General features: G+C 35.0%; 1 protein-coding gene and 1 non-coding gene across 2 annotated transcripts in view; both read right to left on the bottom strand.

Annotated features, from left to right (window-relative positions):
* GPR158 (G protein-coupled receptor 158) overlaps nt 1-18,102 on the bottom strand; it is a 420,682-nt gene that overhangs the window by 42,909 nt on the left and 359,671 nt on the right. The window lies entirely within an intron of this gene.
* LOC116594609 lies at nt 10,042-10,147 on the bottom strand. The gene has a single exon (XR_004287319.1). It is a non-coding gene; the product is annotated as a U6 spliceosomal RNA (small nuclear RNA).

Below are 18,102 nucleotides of genomic sequence, written 5' to 3'. Positions count from 1 at the left end.
TGCCTATGGCTCAGGTCATGATCTCAGAGTCCTGGGATTGAGTCCTGCATGAGGCTCCGTGCTCAGCAGGAAGTCTGATTCTCCCTCTCCTGCTGATCCTCCTCTCAGCTTGTGCTATTTCTCTCTGTCTCAAATAGATAAATAAAATATTTTAAAAAATCTAACTGACTTATTTTCAGAAGTGGACAAACTGATACTAAAATTCATACGAAATTGCAAAGCACTTCAAATAGTCAATCTAGGGGAAAAAAAAAGTGGGAAGACTCACACTTTCTGATTTCAAATGCTGCTACAAATCTATACCAAATAAAACAGTATGACATTAGCATAAGGAGATATATGTGTGTGTGTATAGATATACACATACATATATATGTATGTATCTATATTTATATCTCTGTCTATATATATATATATCTCAATAGAATAAAACTGATCATCCAGAAATGAACATTTATTTACATCCATGGTCAACTGATTTTTGACAATGTTGTCAAGACTATTCAATGAGGATGGTCCTGGGTTGCCTGGGTAGCTCTGTTATTTAAGAGTTTGACTCTTACTTTCAGCTCAAGTCATGATCTCGGAATCTTGAGATCAGGCTCTATGCTGAGTGTGGAGCCTGCTTGGGATTCTCTCTCTCTCTCTCTCTCCCTCTGTCCCTCCCCCACCATTCACACACACACTCCCTCTCTCAAAATACAGAAAAAAAAAAGGAACAGTCTTTTAAAGATGATCCTGAAACAAGTGGATATCCACATGCAAAAGAATAAATGCAGACCTCTAATTTATATGATCTATAAGAATTAATTCCAAAGAAATCAAAGACCCAAATATAAGAGGTAATGTTATGAAATTCTTGGAAAAAAAACAGGGTAAAATTTTTGATCTGGTGTTAGGCAATAGTTTCTTAAATATGATATGAAAAGCACATGTAACAAAAGAAAAAAATTAATTGAACTTCATCAAGATGAAATTTTTTTTTGTATATCAAGAAAATGCTTGTGCTCCAAAGATGTTTAATTTTGAAAAGTTTTGGATAAAATCTTGCAAAGAAAGATTTAAATATAGGTACTATTGCTCCTTCTCCATTGTTCTCCCACCCCCAACTTACTACAGAAAGATATTTCAAACAATAAACAGATGACGAATCATTGTGAAGATGAAGAAGAAATCAGATTATCAAAAGTTATTAAAACTACATGCTTGTTCCTTTTCTTACATCTAGAGTAAATATAATTTCTATGGCCATTGTCTTCCAAGTAGAAGTATATAAAAAGGTTCTGTCCTTTCATTTCAATTACTTAGCACTGATTAATGGGTAGAAATACTTTTTTATATACTTTTTAAAAAGATTTATTTATTCATTTTAGAGAAAGAGTGAGGGAGAGTGAGTGAGAGCACATGAGGGGAGGGTGGGACAGAGGGAGAAGGAGAGAGAGAATCCTCAAGCAGACTCCTGCTGAGTGTAGAGCCTGGCGGGGCTCCATCCCAGGACTCTGGGATCATGACCTGAGCTGAAATCAAGAGTCAGCTGCTTAACCAACTGAACCACCCAGGCACGCTGGCAGAAATAATTTTAAGTTAAAATTTCATTCCAGGTTTCAATGTCTTTAAAAGTTGATGTTTTACTATTTAATATGATATTTTGGTATTTAAAAACATGACTTTAGACCAACTATAAAAACATTTATTACAGATGGTTGCCTAATAGCATCATTACTTAAATGAGCAATTATATTATAACCTCAAAAGGGAAACATAACACTAATGGTTCTATAGTTAGAAATTTTTTTAATGATACCATTTTAAGGTTACTATTTAAATTTTGATCTGTTCTTACTTCTAACTCAAGATTTAGTTTTGATGTCTGAAAAAAACAAAACAAAACCCCTTCCCTCTAAAATAGGTTAATCACAGAATAAGTATTTCCCAGGCATACCCTAAGGCAAAGTTGTTTGAATCTCTTTTCTCTTCAGTCATGATCGTTCAAATTGGGATGGTAGAAATAACAGAAAACTTGTTTCTCTTTCTAAGGTTTTAATAATTTTATAAGATCTAATACTCTAGTCTTTTAGTCTCTTTAGCATACATTTAAAGATAAAGAATTGTACCAGACTATATGGGGATCACCATAAGATAACAAAAAATTTGTGAATATATAGTTATTCTTTGTATGTGTGATAACTTATAAGAAAACAAAATTCTCAATGAATAGCTGCACATTAACTTATTTAACCTATTTTAGCTGTTACTTTCAGATAAAAGAAATGCTAAACAAAAGAAATGCTAAACAGTATAAATGAAAGTAAATATAAAAAAGAACTCTAAAATTACTGTTGCATTCACCTTCACCTTAACCTACAATAAAATACACAAACTATATTAATTAGCAAGTAGAAGGTGCCACCACAAAAGAAGTTCAGGAGATCTGCTGTGTGAGTATGTAATAATCACTCAGTTTATTGACTGGTAATATTTTTAACTTTTTAGATGGCAGTTAGTTATCCTTGAAATAGAAGAACTTTTAATTATTGTCAATGAAGGTTTTGGAAATTAAATATAAAGTATTATTGTGATTGCTCTTTGGTTCTCATGCTGTTTAACTATTTCCACTTTGTCTCACTGCTAGATTTAAATCTCTTTGACTTAAACTTTGCAGGTCCCGAAGTCCCTGCTACATCAACTTGCCTATTATGGATCGTAAAGTCTCATCTATTTTTACATGCAATTTGATTCCTCCATTAAAACTATATGATCAAAGTGAAAAAAAAAATAGAAAACATAAACAAATAACAAGAAAGAAATGAATACTACCTAAAATAGCATTATCTATACATAAACACTGTTAGCATTTTGATGAATTTTATTCTCCAGTATTTTTTCTAATGTATGTAAAATATTTTATAATATTAAGATTACAATATATAATTTATATGATTTTTAAAATATGGAATTCTGAGCATTGTCATATAACATTCTATATCTGTAAATAGCATGTTATATGATAGCACATAATTATTTTTAAAAAGACTTTATTTATTTATTTGAGGGAGAGAATGAGAGAGAGACAGAGACAAAGCATGGTGGGGGAGTGTGAGAAGGAGAAGCAGACTCCCTGCTGAGGGAGTTCAGGTTTTTTTTTTTATTACTCAGTAAAATGCCTTTGTATGAATTCTTGTAACTTGTGTAACCATTTTTCTGTTGCTGGACATTGGGTTGGTTCAAGTTTGAGGCCATTTATAAAGAAAGCCATTGTGATCATTCTCGCACAAGTGTGTATGGGTATGTTATTATTTATCTTGGATAAATGTCCAGGAATAGAATTGCTTGATCATATAGTAAATGTATATTTAACTGTGTATGAAAATGCCAAACAGTTTCCCAAGTGGCTAAGCCAGTTTTCATTTTCACTAACAATGTATGAACAATGTATGAGTGTCCCATCTGTTCCACATTCTCACTAACACTTGTGGTGTTAATCTTTTTAACTGTATGCAGTCTAGTAATTATAAAATGGTATCTCACTGGGATTTTAATTTTAATTTCTCTAATGATGAATAATATTTAGCATATTTTAATGTGTTATTGGCCATTTGTATGTCTTCTTTTATGAAGTGTCTGTTCAATTCTTTCTTTTTTTATTATATTGTTTGATTTTTCATAATTTGTAGAACTTTATATATTATGGATAAGGTCCTCTGAAAGATATATATATATATATATATATATATATATATATATATATGATGAATATTTTTCTCCCAGTCTGTAACTTACCTTTTTTTCCTAATTTTAAAAAATAATTGAGGTAAAATTGACAAATAACATTATATTACTTTCAGGTATACAACATAATGATCCAATATTGGTATATTATGAAATGGATCAACACAGTAAGTCTAGTTAACATCTGTTGCTGTACATAGTTACAAATTTTTTTGTTATAATGGAGACTTTTATGATCTTCTTTCTCAGCAACTTTCAAATATACAATATAGTATTATTACACATAGTCACCATACTGTACATTATATTCCCATTACTTAGTTATTTTATATCATTTGACTCCTTTCACCCATTTGCTCATCCTCCACACCCACCCTCCGGCAACTACCAGTCTGTTCTCCATATCTTTGAGCTTGGTTTTTTTGTTTTGCTTGTTTTTTAGATTCCACATATAAGTGAGATCATACAGTTTTGGTGTTTCTCTCTCTGACTTACTTCACTTAACATAATACCCTACAGGTCCATTCATGTCTCAATGGCAATATTTCTTTCTTTTTTATGGCTGAATAGTATTCTACTCTGTGTGTGTGTGTGTGTGTGTGTGTGTGTGTATAAATATATATATATCTTTTTTATCCATTCATTCATCAATGGACATTTAGGTTGTTTCCATATCTTGGCTATTATAAATAATGATGCAATGAGCATGGGGTACATATATTTTTTCAAGTTTTCATTCTGTTTTCTTCAGATAAATATCCAGAAGTGGAATTGCTGGACCATATGTAGTTCTATTTTTAATGTTTTGAGGAACCTCTACACTGTTTTCCATAATGACTACACCAATTTACATTCCCAACAGTGTAAGAGGTTTCCCTTTTTTCCATATCCTTGTCAATACTTGTTATTTTTTGTTCTTCTGATAATAGCCATTCTAACAGGTGTGAGATATCTCATTGTGATTTTGATTCGAATTTCACTGATGATTAGTGATGCTGAGCATCTTTTCATGTACCTGTTGACCATCTGAATGTCTTCTTTAGAAATATGTCTATTCTACATATTTTAAAATTAGATTTTTTTTTGTTACTGAGTTTTATGAGATCTTTTTATATTTTGGGTATTAACTCCTTACCATATATATGAATTGAATATTTTCTCCCATTTCCTATGTTCCTTTTCATTTGTTGGTGGTTTCCTTGGCTGAGCATAAGTTTTTTGTTTTGATGTATTCCCACTTGTTTACTTTTGCTTTTGTTATCTTTGCTTTTAGAATCAGATTCAAAATCATTGTCAAGACTGATATCAAGGAGCTTACTGCCTATGTTTTGTTCTAAGAGTTGCATGGTTTTAGGTTTACATTCAAGTCTTTAATCCATTTTGAGTTAATTTTTGTGTATAGTGTAATATACTACTCCAGTTTCACTCTTACGCACATGGCTGTCTGGTCTTCCCCCAGCACACTTTATTAAAGAGACTATTCTTTCCCCATTGTATATTCTTGCTTCCTTTGTTGTAAATTAATTCACCATATTTGAGTGAGTTTATTTTTTTTGGACAGTCTTCTCTTTCACTGATCTGGGTTTTTTTTTTTTCTTTTTTTTTTTTTTTTTTTTTTTTTTTTAAGTAGGCTCCATGCTCAGCATGGAGCTCAATGCATGGCCTGAACTTATACCTGATATCAAGACCTGAGCTGAGACCAAGAGTTGGATGCTCAATATACTGAGCCACCCAGTGTCCCTCTGTGTCTTCTATGCCAATACCATACTATTTTGATGGCTACAACTCTGTAACACCATTTGAAATCAAGGAGCATGATGGCTCCAGCTTTGTTCTTTCTATTTGTGTCTTCTTCAATTTCTTTCATCCATGTGCTATAGCTTTCAATGTACACGTTTCTTGGTTACATTTATCTCTAGGTACTTTATTCTTTTTGATGCAATTTTAAATAGAATTGTTTTCTTAATTTCTTTTTATGATAGTTTTTTATTAGTGTATAAGAACACAATAGATTTTTGTATTTGGTCTTATATCCTGCAACTCTACTGAATTAATTTATATTCGTTCTAACAGATTTTTGGTAGTGTCTTTAGGATTTTCTGTATGTATTATGTCATCTTCAAGTGGTGACAGTTTTATTTCTTCCTTTCCAGTTTGGATATCTTTTATTTCTTCTTTTTTTTCTTTTTCTTTTTTTTTTTTTTTCCTAATTGTTATAGTTAGGATTTGAAATACTAATGTTGAATAAAAGTGGTAAAAGCGGGCATCCTTGGGGCACCTGGGTCGCTCAGTTGGTTAAGCATCTGCCTTCAGCTCAGGTCATGATCTCAGGGTCCTGGGACTGAGCCTCGTGTTGGACTCCCTGCTCAGTGGGGAGCCTGCTTCTCCCTCCCCCTCTGCCTGCTGCTCCCCCTGCTTGTGCTCTCTCTCTGTCAAATAAATAAATAAGATCTTAAAGGAAAAAAAAATGTAAGCATCCCTGTCTTGTTCCTGATCTTAGAGAAAAAGCTTTCAGCTTTTCACCATTGAGTATGATGCTAGCTGTGGCCTTGAGATCATGTATGGACTTTATTATGTTTAGGTACATTCCATCTATACTTACTTAATGTTTAGAGTTTTTATTATAAATGGGTGGTGAATTTGTCAAGTGCTGCTTCTGCACTAATTGAGATGATGCGATTTTTGCCTTCATTCTGTCAGTTTATTTTTTATTGGAGCATAGTTGACACACAATGTTACATTACTTTCAGGTGTACAACATAGTAATTAGAGAATTTCATACATCATGCTGTGATCCCTACAAGTGTAACTACCATCTGTCCCTATACAATGTTATTATAATATCATTGGTATATTCCCTATGCTGTATCTTTTATCCCTGTAACTTATTCATTTGGAACTGGAAGCCTATATCTCCTACTACCCTTCACTCATTTTGCTTATCCTCTTAACCTCATTATTTACCTTTCTTTTTTTTTTATTCTTTTTTTTTTTTTTTAAGATTTTATTTATTTGTTTGACAGACAGAGATCACCAGTAGGCACAGAGGCAAGCAGAGAGAGAGAGAGAGAGAGAGAGGAAGAGAAGCAGGCTCCCTGCTGAGCAGTGAGTCGGATGCAGGGTTTGATCCCAGGGTTTCAAGAGCATGACCTAAGCCGAAGGCAGAGGCTTTAACCCACTGAGCAACCCAGGCACCCCCCTTTCTTGATCATATTTTTTGATGTACAAAAGTTTTTCATTTTGATAAAGTCCAATTTATCTCTTTTTGTGTGTGTGTGCTTTGGGTTTTTCTCCAAGATTCTGAATATTTGTATTTTCTTCTAAGAGTTTTATAGTTTTAGCTCTTACATTTAGGTCTTTGATCCATTAGGAATTAATTTTTGTGTATGGTGTAGAGTTAGAAGTCCAACCTCATTCTTTTGCCTAGAGAAACCTGGTATTGATCTGTGTGTCTCTTCCAATGCCAGGATCACACTGTCTTGATTGCTGCAGTTTTGAAATAAGTTTTAAAATCAGAAAGTGTGAATCTTTCTAATTTCTTCTTCTTTTTTAAGATTCTTTTGGCTATTCTGGTCCCTTTGCATTTCTATACGAATTTTAGAACCAGCTTGTCAATTTCTAAAAAAAAAAAAAAAAAGTCAGCTGGGATTATAATAGGAATTAGGCTGATTCAATTTAGGAAATAGAGCAATCTGAAAATACTAAGTTTTCCAAACCACGAATAAGACATCTTTCCATTTATCTAGGTCTTCTTAAATTTCATTCCATGAGTGTTTTGCAGTCTTTAGGGCACCTTTCTAGTAGTTCTATTGTTAAACTTATTCTTACATATTCTATTTTTATGCTACTGTAAATGAAAATACCCCCTTAATTTGAACCTCTGTTTGTTGCCACTGTGTAAAATACAACTGATTTTTGCATAATGATCTTGTATACTGCACCACTGCTAAACCTGCTTATTACGTCTGATAGTTTTTTGGTGTGTTCCTTAGAATTTTCTTCACAGAAGATCATGTCATCTGCAAATAGTTTTACTTCTTTCTTCCATCTGGATACATTTCATTTCTTTTTCGAGCTTAATTGCTGAGGTGAGAATTTCCAGGACAACATAGAATAGAAGTAGCAAGAGTGAACATTCTTATCTTGTTCCTCATCTTAGGGGGAAAGACTTCAGTCCTTCATCATTAAGCAGGATGTCAGCTGCGGATTTTTAACAAATAACTTTTATCAGTATGAGGAAGTTCACTTCCGTTCCCAGTATGCTGAGTGTTTTTATCATGAGAGTGCGTTGGATTTTTGTCAAATGCTTTTTCGGCATATGTTGAGATGATCATGTGTTTTTATCTTTTATTACATTAATATTCTCTATTACATTGATTGTTTTTTATATTCATGGGCTAAATCCCACCTGGTCATGATGTATAATTCTTTTTGCTGCTGGATTCTGTCTGGATTGAGATTTTTATGTCTATATTCATAAGAGATATTGGTCCGGAGTTTTGTTTTCTTGTAATATATTTATCTATTTTTGTTATCAGGGTACTATTGACCTCTTACAATGAATAGGAAATGATCTCTTATCTGTTTTTCAGAATGGTTTGCAAAGAATTAGTTTTAATTCTTCTTTTTTTCCCCCAAAGATTTTATTTATTTATTTGACAGAGGGAGAAATCACAAGTAGACAGAGAGGCAGGCAGAGAGAGAGAAAGGGGGAAACAGGCTCCCTGCCGAGCAGAGAGCCCGATATGGGGCTTGATCCCAGGACCCTGAGATCATGATCTGAGCTGAAGGCAGAGGCTTAACCCTCTGAGCCACCCAGGCACCCCTTAATTCTTCTTTAAATCATGGTATAATTCATCAATGAAACCATCCAGTACAGGGGTGTGTATGTGTGGTGGTGGTGGTGGTGGCAGTGGGGGCAATTTTTAACTACAAATTCAATGTTTTCATTTGTTTCAGATCTATTAGATTTTCGATTTATTCCTGTCTTGGTTTTGGTACTTTGCATCTATCTAGGAATTTCTAGAATAGTTGTGCTTCCAGTATTAAGTTCCTTATTAGTTCAAGTCCAGCTTTTTGGACTGGGCACATGTGAATTCTGTGTGGTGAGAAAGATGGGAACTAGGGGCCAGGTGAGCCAATGGCATGTTAGAAGGTATTATGCAGGTAATGCTATTTAAAATCACAAGCTTAACAATAGTCAAGTTTAAAGGAAAGTAGTCTAAATACACAAACTAAAAGGCAGAGATTGTCAGATTAGACTTAAAGAGGCAAGGCCTAACTATAAACTTCCTACAAGAAATGCATTTTAAATCTAAAACAAAATGTTTAAAGTTAGAAAAATGGTAAAAAAAAAAAAAAGATATCACATGCTAACATTAATCAAAAGAAATCAGAAGTGGTTATATTCATATCAGTTAAGTAAATTTCAGAGCAAAGAATATTATCAGGAAAAATGAAGGTCATTTCACAAAGAAGTCAATCCTTTATCATTATGAACAGGACATGAATAGGACATGAGTCCATGTCCTATAAACAGGACCTAACAACTCCAAATGTTTATTTATTAGAACAGAACTTCAAAATATATGAAGCAAAAGCTGACAGAACTGTGAGGAGAAACAGGCAAATATGAAATCTCTAGCTACTCTCTCAACAGAACAAGTAGGGATAAATTAAAAGGATATAAAAAAAAAAAACTTGAACAAAATTATTGAACAACCACAAAACCACAGAAGGCCAGTGCCCATGGAACACTTACCACGATAGATTATATTCTGGGCCATAAAATGACTCTCAATAAACTTAAGAGAATTCAAGTCATACAGGGTATGTGCTCTAACCACAACAGAATTAAATTAGAAATCAAAACCAAAGATTTATGGAAAATCCCTCCAGTATTTGCACACTAAATAGCACTTCTAAATAATCTGTGGGCCAAAGAGTAACTCAAATTGGAAATTATTTTGAACTGGATGAAAATGTAAACACAACTCAGGTGTTTTGGATTGGACGCATGTAAACGCTAGGTGACAGGAAGCAGAGCAACCGGAGGTCAGCGGGGGGAACCAATGGTGCGACAGAAAGGACACTGGTGCGTCCATCCAATAATGCAAGGCAAGCCCCTGCCTCTGGGCCCTGACAACAGCAGCGGGGACAGTGGTAAAGGGCTTTCAGAAGCAGACTGTCTCCTTTGTTTCCTCCTTTCCTTCCTTCTTTCCAACCTTTCTTCCTTCCATCCATCCACCCATCCATCCATCCACCCTTTCTTTCTGTTTAAGTTAATATATTTATTACAGCAGGTCTCCAGTCAAAAATACAGACAGCTTCGCAAATCTGCATGTCATCCCTGCGCAGGGCCATGCTAGCCTTTCCTGTGTTGCTCCCATTCTAGCACATGAGCTGCTGAGGCGAGCACTCACTGTGGCCTCCAAAGCCTGGTGGTCCTTCTTTTTGCTGCGCCAATGAATTAATCTCATCTCCCACTTATTCTCTTATATCTACTTCACATGAGGAAAAGAAACATTTCTACTTGAGGGCATACAGGAACTGTTAGTTTCTAATGAAGAACATTAGGATAAAGTATCAACTATAGTCTCAGAAGTACTAATTCTGAATTACTGGATGCTTTTTTTATTTATAATTTTAAAGTGGATTCACATACACACATACACACACAATTGTATGCACACATAGACAAGTAAAAATCATACAATCCAGGCAATAAAAAAATCCCATGTTTCTGATGTGCCACACAACCCCTAAAGTATACATATTAATTCAAACCTATTTCCAGAAATCTTGACATAAAATGTTGATACTTTGACTAGAAACCAGAGCATGTATATATATAACAAAAACAAAAAGAGAAGTGTAATATTGAAAAGTTTTGATGTAGATGTTATAAAATAAAATGTATTTTAAACTTATGTGTCACAAAACAATCAAATAGGACATCTGATGTGAGACAAAATAAGTAAAACTTTAAGTCACTTCAGTTTTCTGAGTGAAATACATTCCCATGATATTCCTAATACTTAATATATTCTGAAAAGTAGAACAATATAAAATGAATTTTGCTTTATTTCTAATTGTATTAAAAAGTTACTCATTGATGTTTTAAAAGTCCTGTATGACTATAGAACTCTAGTTAATAAAAAGATATCTTTTATCAATATGCTTATATTTCCCAAATCTTTTACTTCCTATAAGTAGATTATATTTAACACATTAATTCACAAATGAAGCTGTTCAGGCCAGCAACACTTCATTAGCTTGTGAAAGTGACAGGAACATACCAACATAATTAGCAATACTTAGGGTCATTCAGCTGGGGTCCCACAGGAAGTTAGATGAGGCAGTGTGGTGTCATTAGAAGGGGCAGGGTGGGGAGGAATGAGCAGAGGGAACTGTCTTATTCTCTAGTTAGTCAGAGATTTTATAATCAAAGAGAAATTCCTTGGAGTTTAGGAGATTCTGTTTCCGTGGTTTCTGGGAAGCCATCCATAAGGACTAGCTGTATGTAAAGTCCCACCGGGCTCAGACTACAGCAGCCCTGGACGGGTGAGGAGTCTGCCAACAACGGGAAGATGAGTACAGGGAGGAAAAGTGACAGGTCACAATTTGCTTATTTCTCAGGTTTCAGGGGCCTCTCTTCTAGGTCTTTCCGAGCGTTTGAGTGATCAGAATGACAGAAATGTCGTGCCTGCAAAACTAACGCAGGTAACTACACACTTTCTGGAAGTTCACTAGAATCAGGATAGCACACAGACAGTTCTCTGCATTAGCACGAGTCATTATGGTGTGTTTCATGATGCTTCCTGAATTAATGAAATTATGAGGTAAATTTCTATTGTTAAGAGCCAAATGACTTTTAATCTTTCCTGTTTCATTGACGATAATTTAAAATTATAAAAATATCTCCAGGGAAATTGTTTAAATCTTAAAATCACCAAGCCTAGATTGGCACTTAATGAACTAAGAAACTGGAAAAGAGAAAGTCCAATTATTTACAAATCTCAATCCTTCCCCAAATCTCTTAAAATGCCAGTATTAGAGATAGTTCCAAACCATGAATTTGAAACCTTTGTTTTCTATATTGTCACCCCAAACATGTCATTTACCCATAAGGCATCTAGTTTTTTCTAGCATATGAAAGGTATATAAGGTAAGGCTCTGATATTTTGTAGTTTATCTCTGAAGCTAAGTAACTTTCTTTGGCTTTGAAACTTACTTAGCTACCTATTGACAAAGGTTGTCTCCTTAATCCAACTTTAGCCAGGCTCCTCTGAGCCTTCTCCTTGACTGGGTCCAACCTTTGGATGTCCCTTGTCTTTGCATTGTCCAGTTGTAGCAAGAATTGTACTAAGTCTGCTTAGTGCGAATCTCTCACCCAATTTATTATATGAGACCACCTTGGCCTGCCTTTTGCAAGACTCCGGTCAAGTTGGTTTAGCCAGAAATTCCCCTTTGCCTCTGATGCTTTCTCTTGGTAGTTTTTCATCCATTGAACCACACCCTGCTTCTTAACTGCAAATCTCCACATTTCCTTTATGTATTTTTTTTAAAATTTCTTTCTTTATTTATTTGACAGAGAAAGAGATCACAAGAAGGCAGGGAGGCAGGCAGAGAGAGAGAGGAGGAAGCAGGATCCCTGCTGAGCAGAGACCACCAACACAGGGCTCAATTCCAGGACACTGGGATCATGACCCGAGCCAAAGGCAGAGGCTTTAACCCATTGAGCGACCCAGGCGCCCCTCCTTTATGTATTCTGAGTTGAACCCAATCTCTCTCCCTGGCTGTAAAACCCCTCTTGTTGTACCCTTGAATAAAGTCTGTCTTACCATTCTTTGACAAGTGTCAGAATAATTTTTTTTTTCATTAACAATGTCCAAATAGTATCCTGACAGGGAAAGAGCTTCTTCAGGAGTTTATGAAGGAGTCTCTCTTCTCTGGAACAATATGGTTCTTAAGAAACGTCACTGTGAGTAATTCTTCACTTGATTGTATTCTACACCCAGATTGGCAGCCAGAAAAGATGATCAACCACAGTGAGCTTAGCAGAAAGGAGCCCCTGAGATCCCTATCATGACCAGCATCTACATGGCAAACTCTTCCCATTTCCTAGTCAAAATGTAATGTCCATGGCTACATGATCAAAGCACATGTTCTTGGTAAATTATTTTGGCTGAGGTGGGCAACTGTCTAAAACCATTATGAAACTGTTCCATGTTCAAACCCCTTATGGGCCATGATTTGGGACGTTATACATCATTCATCCGTGAGCGGGGGTAAATGCAAGATTTTTAGAAGAATCTTGTGCACGCCCATAGGCATTTTGCTCAGCTACCTAAGAACAAAGGTTGTTATTATTTATTTGTTTATTTATTTTTGGCTTTCATAAATGAAGGCTAACTAACACCTTGCTAAAGCAGATGGTTCTGAAGCTAGTAGTCTAATTTGCTTGAGTCTCTATCTCAAATTGCCTACCAGGCAGCGGTTATTGTAAGTTAAAAAAGAAGGCAGCTTTCATTTTGTTACAGATTCTTAGCTTCTCTAGACAGTCTTAACTTGCTTTTCTTTCATTCTTCCAAAAATTTAAGGTACCTTACTGTATTTTATGTAACCTTATACAGAATACATAAAGTAAATAAATATAGGTAACTTCCAGTCACTTTTTAAAATTTACAAGGAAACAACCAAAAAAATAAAATTTAAAAAAAAAACCTACAAAACTTTCCTACAAAGTGTAAATATTTGGTGCTAATGAGCACAGCAGAGAAAACTGTTACGTATTTTGTTGTATCTAGAGCAAGGAGTACTGAATAATGTATGAAATGGAAATCCCTAGTCCAAAGCTAGAAGAAGGCTTTTTCACAGCTTGCTTAAATATTCATTTTAAATATGGTACAAAAAAGTCTTTTTTTTTTTTTTTCTCTTGATTAGCCTTGGAAAAAGGCAAAAGACAATTTGCTTTCAGAAGCCATATTATAGGGAATAGGAAAATGTTCTTTTAGCATTTAGTTTCTTAATCTCTGCACCTCCTTTCATCTAAAACATTTCGTCATTTTGCCTCCTGAAAATGTATTTGGCTTTTCTAAACCTAGAGATATTGCCTTAACAATTTTCTTAAAACAAACAAACCCTAACTTAGCAAGTATTCTAGGCACCCACACAAGCACACAAAGAACTAGATGTTCTTTGAGATGTGTCCTGTATCATTCATGTCCCAAGTCAAACATCTGTACAGTTACTGAAGGGAACTCCTCCTTATAAATGAACCTCCTTCATTTTTCCTGATTCAGCTCTATTTTCTCTTTGATCCGTATTAAGATCTATACCATTCTTCCTTCTTTCTCCAAAAAGGAATAAACAGTTTCAGGTTGAAATAAATTGCACTGCACGAATGGCCTTCCAGGGAGGTGGGGCATTGGGACTGGCTTGCGCTAGGACGTAGGTAACAAAGGGACACATTTGCCTGTAGAGAACTTAGGGCAATAATAAAGACAACTGAAAGTTGGTCTGCTTTTTCTCACCATCGCGTAACAGTGACTCTAAATGTCAGTGATAAAAGACTCCTCCATGAAGAAGCAAATCACTCTTGCCCTGCCCCCAAATTGTTACCCTATATTGCACTGTGAGAACACAAAAGACTCTTGCAATTTTCCTTTGGATGGGCATGGTAGTCTCTGATGTATAATTCTCAAACACAGGGAGAGACCACTACATTAAAAAGTGGAATATTTGGTAAAAGCAAATGAAACCTTGAAGTTCCCTCCCAGGCTAATAGTATCATTTCAGTGACAGCGTGAGATCCTGTTCCTTTTTCATATTTGCTCCAAGTTTTCAGGGCTACTGGATTTCTGTAAACACTACCATCAATCAGTGAGAAACCAGGAGATGGAGAAAGAAGTGTTCCATAATTTTACTAAGCCTTGAGGGAAGTGACTGAAATAAAACAAAAACCTAGTTCTTTCTTGCCTGAACTATTCTCAAGGGACTTTAACAGTCACTTTATATATCTGTACTGATAATTTCCTCAGAATTTTCTGCCTAGAGAGGCAGGATTTACTTTTTGAAAAAAAATCTTGAAATAAAAAATGAAGTTTCTATGAAATTGATATATGGCATTTACCATGCTATCTTGATCCCTTAATCTATCTTGGGTCAGGTTCTCTAAAGCCTAGTTCCGTACCTTTCTCCATACTTTTTCTTTCTTCTTTTTTTTTTTTTAATTTTTAATTTTTTATAAACATATAATATATTTTTATCCCCAGGGGTACAGGTCTGTGAATCCTCAGGCTTACACTCTTCACAGCACTTACCATAGCACACACCCTCCCCTATGTCCATAACCCCACCCCCCTCTCCCAACCCCCCTCCCCCAGCAACCCTCAGTTTGTTTTGTGAGATTAAGAGTCACTTATGGTTTGTCTCCCTCCCAATCTCATCTTGTTTCATTGATTCTTCTCCTACCCCCTCAAGCCCCCATGTTTCATCACCACTCTCCATATTTTTTCTGATGAATTTTCTTACTGCTTAATTCAGCCATAGTAGCCCCATCCTCCTTGATATATTTACACACATTTCAGTCAAGTTTAGCCTTTGTAACTTTACAGATGAGGCAAGAAAACTGATTTTCAGATGTTAAAATAACTTCTTCTTGGTTATATAAATACTTAATGGCAGAACTGAAATTTGAATTTGGATTTGTTAGGATTTACACTTTTGCTCTTTTTAAATTTTTTTAGAGATTTTTAAAAAAAAATTTACTTATTTGAGAGAAAGAGAGAGACAGTAAGCAAGAGCATGCAAGCTCAGTGGGAGGGGCAGCAAAGGGAGAGGGGGAGGGAAAGGCACACTGAGCAAGGAGCTCAGCACTGGGCTTGATCTCAGGACCCTGAGATCATCACCTGAGCAGAAGGCAGACACTTAACCGACTGAGACACCCCAGTCAGTGCCCTTTTAGGTCTTTCCTCTTTCTCATGTTACTACCAAATCTTAGAAGTCCACAAAATGCTTGAATCTAAGATACCAAGCAAAGACACCCACGGCAGCTGCCTTCACTATAACCATCCACCCACTCATTCACTTAACAAATACCTAAATATATAAATATAGGCACGGTGTACAACTAAGAATGGGAAATATGAAACTGGTTCAGTCAGTCTTCCATTGGGTTATTCACATTCTTCTGGGTTGTTAATTGTTCAGTTTTTACAGACTTAAACAATGTTGGAATTGGTAAAACTTAAGTGATATGAAAAACCCAGAATATAATATAAAACCATATGGTTCAGACAGGTTAAGAATAATCCAGTTCATTAAGTTAGAAACAGTTTCTACTTGATTTAAACCTTCAGTGGTAACTCTTCGCTACGATGACCTCTAAAGACAAATAGAAAATAGTTTGACCAGTCTTTGAAATAAAGAAAAGAATGATGGACTAATCTAGTTTCTCAAATTCTAATCATTTGCATACCACAGTCTTGATTTCTGCCTAAGTCTGCGTACCAGCTACATATTCTCTAAATCAATTTCTACTGAAAATATTTTAAAGGAAACTTTATATTCCTACTTTACATGAAAAAATGGTAATGCAGAAATAGAAAGTAACTATAGAAATACAGTGAGATGGTCAGTAAATTATATCAAGGGAGCACTGGAATGGAAAGCTCTGAGCCTGAAGCTTGATCTGCTCTTTGTTGAAAAGGGAGATTAGCAAGTATTTGGCAGGTGTTAGAGACCTACTAGTGCCCCGCTAATTTTTTTTATTGGAAATAATCAGAAAGATGGAAAGAGCATCTGAATGAAAGTAATTTTCTCATTACATGATTCAGTGCTATTTAATATTATGTTTGTATCCCACCAAATAGCCTGTTACAGACCACAGAGTTCTAGACACCTGGGGACATCCAGTGAGTCAGGGAGCTGTGAATGCATTATGTGTGGAGAGAATTGTTGGAAGCAGCTTCTAAGTCTGCATCTGACGTTTTTATTCATTCAATCATCAACTCATAAGTACTAAATATCTCTCATGTATTAGTCATTGTGCTAAGATCTGGGGATTCAATGGTAAGACCCTCACTTCAAAGAGAAAGTACATTAGGTAAAAATGAAAAAGATAATGAAATAAACAAACTGTATTATATAATAGAGGACCCAAGAGATGCTAAGTGCTAGACTCATAAGGAGAAGGATCATTTTTAAATCTCAGGAGGTCACCCATTCTCTCAGGATTTCTAGAAGGCTTATTGTCTATTACAAGTTGCCAATGATTACTCATTTCCTCTGGTGAGCATCAGTTAAAAATAGCTATCATATAATAAATGGAAACCGGAAGATCCTTGAAGACTACAAGGACATAATAGCAAAGTGTTCCATGATGTGGAAAGAATAAAATGAATGTGAGAAAGAACACCAGAGATTGGTCTAATCTTTTCCTTTTATAAGAAATAGAAGCCTATGATTTCCTAGAGTTAGAGGCTGAAATGAGATTTAAGCTGGATTTCCTGACATCCAGTCCCATGTTCTTTGTACTATGGGACATACATAAGAAAAGAATCTTGAGAGTTAAGGATATTTATGTTTATTCCAACAAGATACTCTGGAGCATTCCCAGTAAGTAAGTACCAATGCAACAAAACAAACAAAACCAAACAAAAACCCAAAAAAGAAATTAAGATTCTTGTGTAGTAGATAGTAAAATGATCACATTTAAGGAAATACTGAAAGGAGAATATTTAAAGACAAATATAATACATATAATGATTCTAAGATAAACTGTTGTCTAAGCCATATTAAAATATTTTTATAGAGAAACACGGTCACATTAGCATGGAAATATGAATGGTTTATTATGCCATTATGTTATATTATATGCCATATATTTCAATATTAGAGTTATCAAAAAAACCTGTAAAGCTAATCAGCATAAAGGGTTTCCTCTATAGAGTTGATGTTTTATCTTGAGGGAGAAATTACATTCTCTCTCCAGTGGTCTTTGGCACCACTGCATTGAGAGATCTTGGAAAGAGGAGGCAAGGGAAAGCCCTTTGTGGATAGGTAATATACTATATGCCTCTTTCTTCTTCATACTCACCATATACATTAAGAAAAGTAGGTGGTTTTGAATGTATAAGAAGATTTACCCCATTGCCTAGTTTACAAGCTTGACAATCACTAGAGCACATTGCTTAAGGAGGAAATCGAGAACACTATTTTTTTAACTTCACCCATTTAATATCAGCAGGATTATTCTGGAGCATGTAATTTACAGATGAATAACAATAGTCTCTGTCAAGTCAGCAGTCTGGTGAATTCTACTATATAAGGATTCTTTGGGAGCACTCGACCTGGATTTTTAGCTGTATT

The sequence above is a fragment of the Mustela erminea genome, chromosome 6 (genome assembly GCF_009829155.1).
Source record: "Mustela erminea isolate mMusErm1 chromosome 6, mMusErm1.Pri, whole genome shotgun sequence".
Taxonomy (NCBI): domain Eukaryota; kingdom Metazoa; phylum Chordata; class Mammalia; order Carnivora; family Mustelidae; genus Mustela; species Mustela erminea.
Note: the sequence above shows the minus strand (reverse complement) of the source record. Positions and strands in the feature narration are given on the sequence as shown.